Source organism: Mandrillus leucophaeus, unplaced genomic scaffold (genome assembly GCF_000951045.1).
Source record: "Mandrillus leucophaeus isolate KB7577 unplaced genomic scaffold, Mleu.le_1.0 Scaffold284, whole genome shotgun sequence".
Taxonomy (NCBI): domain Eukaryota; kingdom Metazoa; phylum Chordata; class Mammalia; order Primates; family Cercopithecidae; genus Mandrillus; species Mandrillus leucophaeus.
This window is the reverse complement of record NW_012102965.1, coordinates 154144-163340: the sequence shown is the minus strand read 5'-3', so window position 1 is coordinate 163340 and position 9197 is coordinate 154144. Positions and strand designations below refer to the sequence as shown.

At 39.7% G+C, this 9197-nt stretch overlaps 1 protein-coding gene across 1 annotated transcript in view; it reads right to left on the bottom strand.

Moving 5' to 3' along the window:
• Window positions 1-8763, bottom strand: part of MAGI2 (membrane associated guanylate kinase, WW and PDZ domain containing 2) — a 765625-nt gene extending 756862 nt beyond the window's left edge. Inside the window, exon 1 of the mRNA XM_011985485.1 lies at window positions 8286-8763. The gene's annotated coding sequence lies outside the window, so the exon portion shown is untranslated. The remainder of the gene's footprint in view (window positions 1-8285) is intronic.
• Between the last annotated feature and the right edge of the window lie 434 nt (window positions 8764-9197).

Here is a 9197-nt window from a genome sequence, read left to right as displayed (position 1 = left end):
AAAAATTCACATTACATTCTTCCTTTCACTATGTGAACAGGAAGAGGATCAGCTCAAATCATATCTAAAATATACAGGAACTATGTCCTACAACCTCTATAGGTAATGGACATAGGAAGATAATCAAGAAAATGACCCTGTTGTTTGGAAAGTATATCTAGTGGGAGAAACAGAATTGTAAATAGAAAAGCATAATAAATTATGTGGTATGCATATGTGTGAATAGTTTTGGGGAACAACCCATTTTTCCTAGGATTACTATCCAGGCAGTGACTTCAAAGATACAGAAGACCTGTGTCTATAACTAGCATTCTCTTAGAAGAAAACATTCCAGACAGTGAAAAAATGTGTAAATACTCATGGGCATAGAATAACAGTTTAGTTTGGTACACTGGCTAGAATGGTTGTTGAGACAAGTATGAAAAAACTTCTAGCCTTCTTCAGTAGAACTTAATTCAGGCAATCTCAGATATAGAGCATTCTATAGCTTGGGGAGAGAGAAACATGAGAAATGAACAATTGCTAACTTTATCAAAGGCCTGCCAGTCACTGGTCACGGTTAAATGTATTCTTTCAGGTTTGGGGGATATGAACTACTAATAGATATAATAATAGTTTAATACCAATTTCTTTGCTCCTGACTTAGATACATGGAACTAGCAAATACTTTTCCTAAACTCTAATGCACCAATCGTGAAAGAAAGACTTATTGTGATTCCCAGAGTAGCAACTACATATTAGGAAATAAAAGTTACCATCTGCAGCACCATACAAAGGCTTGCATGCATAATGAGACCGAGTTATTGTAACCTGGGGATCTGCGCAGAACAGATTTTCATATACTACTAGCCAATCCCAGCTTCTTTTCACGTTTTCACTTTTGAAATAAAATAGGGGTAGAAATATTTTATTTTCTGAAGTGTTTCTTTGCCTTAGCACATACTGAAAGAGTAATTCACGCAGGTGTGTGGAAGGGATGATATTTCGAAGGGATGATTGATATACTCTGGCTCTTCTTTTTACAACAGTGAGAACACCTAAAGGACTGTGTGTGCAGAATCTTCCTCTCAAAGCATGATTATAGTAACATAGCTGGCAAGAAGTCCTAAGTGGAACCCCACTCTTTAGACAGACATACGCCGAATTACCCTGAAGAGTCCAATTATCTCCGTCTAAACAAGGGAAGTACAAAAAACAAGACTAGCAACTTTTCATAGGCTTTAACAATTGTTGCAGCTAACCTGAAACCCAACCACTTAAATGGAAACTGTATCAATGATATATCTAGAAAGCTAGTTATAGGTTACCTGCCCTACTTACAAAATCAGTTAATTTCAGTTCTCTCATTGTTTCCTTACATGCATGCAGCTTGATAGTTTCTGACTTCTGAGTTTTGTTTGTTCTTTTCAGGGTTTTCAACAGAAAACCTTCAAGCCAGACCCAGGGCTGAAACAGGAGGTTTAGTACTACTAAGGACATACTTTAAAATGATTTTTACATAGTGCTGCGGTTTAAAGACGACTGGAAGACCAGAGGAAAAGAATTCTTCCTCCTCATGCTCTGGTGTGAACTTAAGGTTTCTAAAAAGTGTTAGGCTGACTGTAATGAAATGAGAATTCTACTATCTATCAATAAGATGATGATATATTTATAGAACATGAGCCACAAGAGAGCTATACTGGGCACTTTCAATAAACCTCAATTAAAGCGATCAATATTGCTAAAAGAATCTTTAAAAGCACCTCTGACAGAAAACTTCTTTGAGATTAGTTTTAAATGCTGAGACAGACTAAGTACTTCAAGATATAATGGGAAGTGAATTCCAGCGTCCAGGAATATAACTGCTAACTGCCCTAACTTCTAGGGTCTCAAGGTTATCATTTAAATGAATAAAATCTCAATGAATTTGTGAATAAAAGGTATTTTTGCCTTTTATACTTAGGAAAGGAAATGTGAGTAATATCTTAACACAGCTTGTGCTAAGTCCCATTGACCATTTTACGTTTTCCCCACACCCTCCCCGCCCTAAATGTTAAACAGTTCTTCCTCTGACAATTCAGATGGTCATAGTTTGCTTGAGATCCCACTTCTTTACACAACCTTTCCTCTGTGCTCTAGTTTTACTAAAATCTATACAACCAAATACAGTTCTTGATTACAGACTCTTAGAGTAGTTGCCAATTGTGTTTTATAAGTCTTAGCTCCACAACTGAAAATAGCTTCCTACAGGCAAGCTTCGTGCTATGCCTTACAGCCTCTATATTAATAAGCAGAGTGCTAACCAGTACATGATAATTTTGCTCAAAATGCAAATAAAGCTCACACACCTTAGATGGGTTTCAGGCCTCACAACTTATTACCAGCTTATTTAGCAAAGCATAGCCATCTTCAGATGAGACCTAGAAGGGCCTGGCTGCAAAGAACTAAAGGATTATCAGACTGGGAGATTCAGAAAAAGAGGTACCTTAGGAGGACGGGAGAGGGAAAGACAGACTATGATTTTGCCAGACTGATTCTAAATACTTGTTGATAAGGATAGTAAAGTTCTTTTCTGAAATATCACAATAGCAAGCACTCAAGTGTGATTTCTTACATGGAAAATCCTGACAGAAGGGAGATCCTGGGACTGTCCTAGTGTATACACCTATTAGGTTTCCAAACTAGCCAACTCAGTGAAGAGAATTGCTCTTTGTTGAGCTAAAGCTAGTTACACTCTGTTTTTCCACTATATTGGTGCTTTAGTATTCATTTATTCATTCAGTCAGTCATTTAACAAAGGTTTAGTGCACATCTTTTTTGTTTTTGAGACAGTCTTGCTCTCGTCAACAAGGTTGGAGTGCAGTGGCACGAACTTGGCTCACTGCAACCTCTGCTTCCCGGGTTCAAGCGATTATCCTGCCTCAGCCTCCTGAGTAGTTGGAATTACAGGCACCCAACACCATGCCCAGCTAATTTTTGTATTTTTAGTGAGACGGGTTTTGCCGTGTTGGTCAGGCTGGTCTCGAACTCCCGACCTCGTGATCTGCTCGCCTTGGCCTCCCAAAGTGCTGGGATTATGGGTGTGAGCCATAATGCCAGCTCTAGTGCACATCTTATATCTTGGTTGACATGATTTGAGGTCCTATAGATAGATACTGTTGTGAGCAAAATGAATTTCGACCCTTACTTTAGAAGGTCCTGCCTCCTGGCAGACAAAGACATTCATCAAGTAATAACACTAACATAAAACTAAATATTGGAAAAACAAAAACAGAAACACCTGATAAGTGTAATGAAGAAAAAGCATGATGAACCTGGAGCAAATATGACAGAGAGAGCCAATTTAATGGCTGAGCAAGCAAAGTGGGTGGAAACGTGTTCTGGCAGAGGCACCAGCATGTGCTAAGGCCTGAGAGGGAAGGATATATGATGCTTTCTAAGATCTAAAAGAAAGGCTCTTCGTAAACAGCTGTACGAATCCAAGATCAAGAATCCTTCTATACTTGGCCAGCAGTTCCTTAGCTTGACATTTGAGCTTTTGTGGCCCTTTGAGTGAAATAACCCAGAGAGTTCAGTTCTCTGCTACAGACCAGAGAAAGCCCTCATCCCTGTGCCTTTCTTATTTGGCTGGGTTTGCGCTTTTGTGGTCAGTGCTTGGCAAGATCAGTCCAAAATTTTAGAATAAATCTTTGAGTGGCTTCCAAAGTCACCTGGGATTTGTTGCTTCGTGGATAAAGTTATAGAAACTTCAGACTGAGATGATTTTAAAGATACCTGAACTGTTTGCAGGACTGGTCTATTAGACAGATTATCTTATAGCAAAAGTGATCTCTTATTTAATATATTATTTCCTCCTCCAGCCCCAGATGGCAAAAAGGTGAACAAGTTGAGCAACCAGCTCTGGAATTTTAGCTGAGGTCCTATTAACATGGGAACGTCTTGAGCTACAGTGCTTCAACTGGAGTCATGAGTTAAGCTTGCATCTTCTCCTTCACTGGCTAACTGGCTGGCAATTAGCCTCTTACTTCACAGTACACATATTGTTAGTTTCCTTAAGCACTCCGAAGTTTGACTTACTTTCCTGCTTTAAAGAGAAAAACAACTATTCTGTGTTCCTCCACATGGTGAATATCACCTAAATTTTCAACCACCAATTAAGGACACTTTTTATGTCATCACACTTACTGAATTTGATGTATTCTTAGTAGGCCTTGGGAGAATGAGTAAAGAATCTGTAGGAGAAAACAGAATAATGCACTGCTTCTGGAAAGCAGGCTTTTGTGACAGAAAGCCATCCTTGTGATGAGAACTAGGGAAAAAACTAACTGTCCTATTGTTGACTTTGTATATGTTATAGGTCTTGACATGCTTCAAATGTACAGTATATGTATGCTTTAACCTCTGGTATCTGTGAAATGCTTACATTGAGAATTCACATTATAACAAAGCTTTTTTTTTTTTTTGAGACTGAGTCTTGTTCTCATTGCCTAGGCTGGAGTGCAATGGCATGATCTCAGCTCACTGCCACCTCTGCCTCTCAGGTTCAAGCAATTCTCCTGCTTCAGCCTCCTGAGTAGCTGGGATTACAGGTGCCTACCACCACACCCAGCTAATTGTTTTGTATTTTCAATAGAGATGGGTTTCACCATGTTGGCCAGGCTGGTTTTGAACTCCTGACCTCGTGATCTGCCTGCCTCGGCCTTCCAAAGTGCTGGGATTACAGGCGTAAGCCACCGCACCCAGCCTGTAACAAAGTTCTAACCTTTATTAAGGTACACCTAATGCAGTCAAAAGGGCAGCACAGTGGTTTTTTTTTTTTTTTTACAATTAAAAATCTGTTATCTTCAGAGTAAGCAGCTGACATCTTAGAAAGAGTGCCACGAGCTGTGTGACTAAGAGCAAAAGCTGATGACAGACACAGTAGAAGAAAAATGTTCCTGAAATTGAACATAAAATTAAAGTGTTTTAAGCTCAGTCTTTTATCATATCTGCTTATTTAATGTCATGTTGTCACCTCATAACGCTTTTAAAACTTGAAAAGAGAGTTTAAGGTAGTAGAGTTCTAAAGTGATAGAGAAAATGGATGTCAGAAAGCAGGCCATTACTACTGAAGATATTCTCAGAAAGTTAGTAGCTTTGTGATTAAAAATGTTTCAAGAAGAATTCAGAGTAAAATATGTTTTCCTGACACTTAATTGTTTTATCAAGTTTTCCTTTCCATGCCACAGGCATCTTACGAATAACTAATTTATCCTTGGGAAATTTTCTGTTTTCCAAACTCAAAGCTATAGGAATATAGAAATACAGACATCTATTTCAAAACGTTAATTTTTCTTTTTCAGCTCTCATTAAGAACTCTTCGGCATCTTGAATGTTGTTCAGGTAGCACATAACTCTCACTGCAAACATTTTGTTCTCTCTGGATGTTCTCATTTCTCCCTTGATGGTTTCTGAACTGTGAACTATTTTCTACATTTTAGTTATTTTGCAACTTTTAAAACAAAATTCCATTGGTGGGAAGTTTCTAAGATTTTGATTCTTTTATATGTACACATTATCTGGTTTAAATATGAGTTCCATCCAGCATCTCCAACAGCCAGCAAACTCTGCTCTTAGCTTTACAAACATGGTCCTCTAATTCTGAACATCTGAAATTTCTCTGGGTAAAATCACCTCACCTGCAGTCATTAGCAGTATTTAAGAGTGACTTGGTAATCCTCTTAGGAACTTGGAGATCCATGTTTTCATTATATCACCTCACCTATTGTTTTGTTTGCTGTTCTGCTATAATTACATAGATTTCCCCAAAGCACATCATGTACCACAGTCAGATTGTCTACATGTATAAAAGCAGCAATCGGATCTACATGCTGTATTAAAGTTCCATTTCCATTGTTCTACTAAAGAGGCGAATCTTATTGCCTCTGTAAGCTCTTAGCTTTATCAAAATTATTCTAAACAGACACCAGAAAATCTGTGCTCTAATTCTCAGCCTATGGGAAGGTGCTCATGATGTAAACCCTTGGAGGGTTACCCTTCAGTGGAGCAAATGTCACACTTAAAACACTTACGAAGCTGTTTCCATGCTGTTAAAAGTATTGTACTCAAGTCTTACTTGTCCTAGTGTGGAGATGACTCCATGTCATTTTGCAGGAAGCGCTGAAGTTTTTCCAAATTTCTATAATTAGGGAACTACCATAAAATCTAAAGAATTATTTTTCTGCACAATGCACATACTATTGCACTATTTTGCATCCTCATGCTCCCCTCTCTAGTGGATAGCGCCTCAACACCGTACCTTCTGCCTAAGATATAAACCTGCTCTGTACTCACACCATCATCCTAAATAAAATGCTATACAATAGAGAACCGATTTCGCACACCCCCAAACAACACATGCTCTTAATCAGTCCCTCAAACACATAGCTCTCTGCTAAAGCGCATCCTGCCTCTGCTGGCTGGAGCTCTCACAAACCAAAGCCTAAATAAAGGAACAGTGTGGCTGCTGTAGCACCTCCACTCCCTGCTCAGTACAGGAATTCTTTAATAAGCACATGTGTAGTACAGGACAGTAGTACATTCCCTCCCTGCATTCTAGCGCGGGGACACATCTTTCTCCTTGCACAATGGATCACAGTTTTAAAAAGGGAAAACATGACAAGATACAAAGACACAGCTTTTTACTTTCAGATTGGATAATACAGGCAAAAATCTTTTTTTTTTTTAAACCGGTCAGCCCTCCCCAAAGTCCAAACGTAAGCTGCCACACATGCACGGGTCTTTTCTTAGAGAAATTGTTTATGAGCCCACTTAACAAAAACAAAGTGCTTTAGATCACGTCCAAAAATATATATAATCCACCCTTTTAAAAATGGAAACCTATGATTGCCATAAAGATATCTTCTGCAAGCTTCGCTCTGGGTAGTTTGTACTGAAGTAAAACCGTCACCACCCACTCCCCATTCAAGCCGAGATTTAAAAAGGCAGGCGAACTGAAAGGAACCACAAGTCAGTCCGTCCCCATCAGAAAACAGAGATCAGAGCAAATCACAATGCCGAGGAAAGGCTCGACTACTCAAAGACCATCTCCTCAGGACGAGACAGAGATATGGAGCCATTTTTCACTAGGTTCACAAGAAAATGTCAGCTCACAGCTGCTAGTGCACTGCCAGAGCGCATCTTAATTTGGTCCAAAGGGACCCAGCCAGTCACCCTCACAGAACATTTTCTTAAAGAGTCCCCATTACAAATGTGATTCCCTCAGCTCCGAGCATCTTCTTGTTATAGTCTGTGGCAACTGCATGGCACCGATCTGCATCCTATTCAGAACTAAATGCTTCCCCCCATTTCCTCTTAACATCATGTGAATTAGACACTTCTGAGTCAAAGGGGAAAAAAAAGAGGAAGAGAAAAAAGCATCTCTTCCCACTCCCCACCCTTCTCCACGTTCTTGACTAATACCTCTGGGCAGTTTACTTCAGAATAGAGCAGATTCTTGACCAGGGCACAATGGCAAATTGGCATACAAGCCTCTTGCTATCACGGAAAGCACAAGCAATGCTTTCTTTGTAAAAACACAGGAAAATACACATGCAGGAACAAAAGACACTCTATCTGCACAGCAAGAAACAAGAGAAATTATGTGTTTGTTTTACACACATCTGTACCCACTGGTTGTAAAAAAGGCTCTAAACCTATTTTAATGATAACACATTGTATTTTTTTCCCCAGACCAGGTCCCCATAAAATTAATTTTGTAAGCTTCAGCTCCAGTAGGAGGTAGAACACACTCTGCTGGAAGAATACCTGGTGTGTGTCTTTGTTGATGGGGTGCCATTTCAAACTTATTACATTTGAAGTCAATTATGTGGGAAATAAAGATAAGGCAAATGCACTTGGTTCTCTGAATTATTCCGACGTTAGAAGAAATGCCAAGTCAGCAGATATTTGCTGTTTATATTTCACAATAACCTCATCATGCATTTGCAGCTTTCTGGAGCAAAACGCTAACTGTTCTCCAAACAGCCACCTGACAATCTAAGGCTGAAACACACATTCTGACTTAGAAGGAGACATCATGATGGCTCTCCACTGACTGTATTAAACAAAAGCTCCGCAAACAAACGAGAGGCATTTGGCAAATGAAGTGAGAGTCGAATCAAGTTTAGGTTCACATCTGGTGGAATATGGCACTGCCTTCCCCAGGGGTTGAGGAGCAGAAGGGTTTGGAGGCTATAAATAGAACACACACACATATACACATATAGATATTTAAGCCAGACCCGGGTCAGTTTCAGCTTACTAACCTAGAGCTCTGTTCAAAGGAAGCAGAGAAGCCGCACGTCCTCTCCCACCTTTCCATGGTCCTCAGTCAGTGTCTTCTCAAACCACCTGTACTGATCCAACCCATTCGCAGATAAAAATAATTTTCTTGATAGAAGTAGTCTCAGCTGAGCTTTGATTTTTCAACATGGATGTCTAGAATTTTCCTCTTTAAGCCAGACACAGCAACACAAAACTGCCGCTGAGCTCTTTTGTTTTCCCTCCTCTCAAAGATGAAGCATGCAGCACTTCTCTCTCTCTCTCTCTCTCTCTGTCTCCCTCTGCCTCTCCCTCTCTCCCTCTCCCTCTCTCTCCTTCTCCCCTCTCTCGCTTATGCTCGCTCCCTCTGTTTCCCTTTCCCCAACCCCCACCAGCAACCTCGCTTGCTTCCCGGTGAGTCAGGGGCATTTACATCTCTCAGCACAAGAACCTGTGTTATCTACGCGCCTGTCTCTCACTTTTGGGTTTCCTCTGGGAAAGGGAGGGGGGCGGCTCTAGGTGAAGTCAGGTGACCCCTCCATTAAATGCCAGTGAGATGGATGGAGTGTGTGAATTTTAATATACACACAGGCACATTTACATTACAAAGCAGCGAGGAAAATCTAGCTCCTAGAGATTAAGCATTTTTGTTTTTGCTTTCATAGTCCCCGTTTTAGCAATTAAGAGAAGCTAGTATAGTATAATGAAATGTAATTAAACTTTTCAGTGTTAATAACAAGGCTGCATCCTTTCAGAATCATCCAACTGAAGAATTCTTTTAAACTTGTAAGCATGACTGTTTCTTTTCCTTTCAAGGGTCAAAGAATCAGTCATTTTACTATTTACACACCTTTTTGAATTAATCTTTTCTTTGACATCCATTTAAACTTATCTTGAAGTTAAGGACCATTATAAAA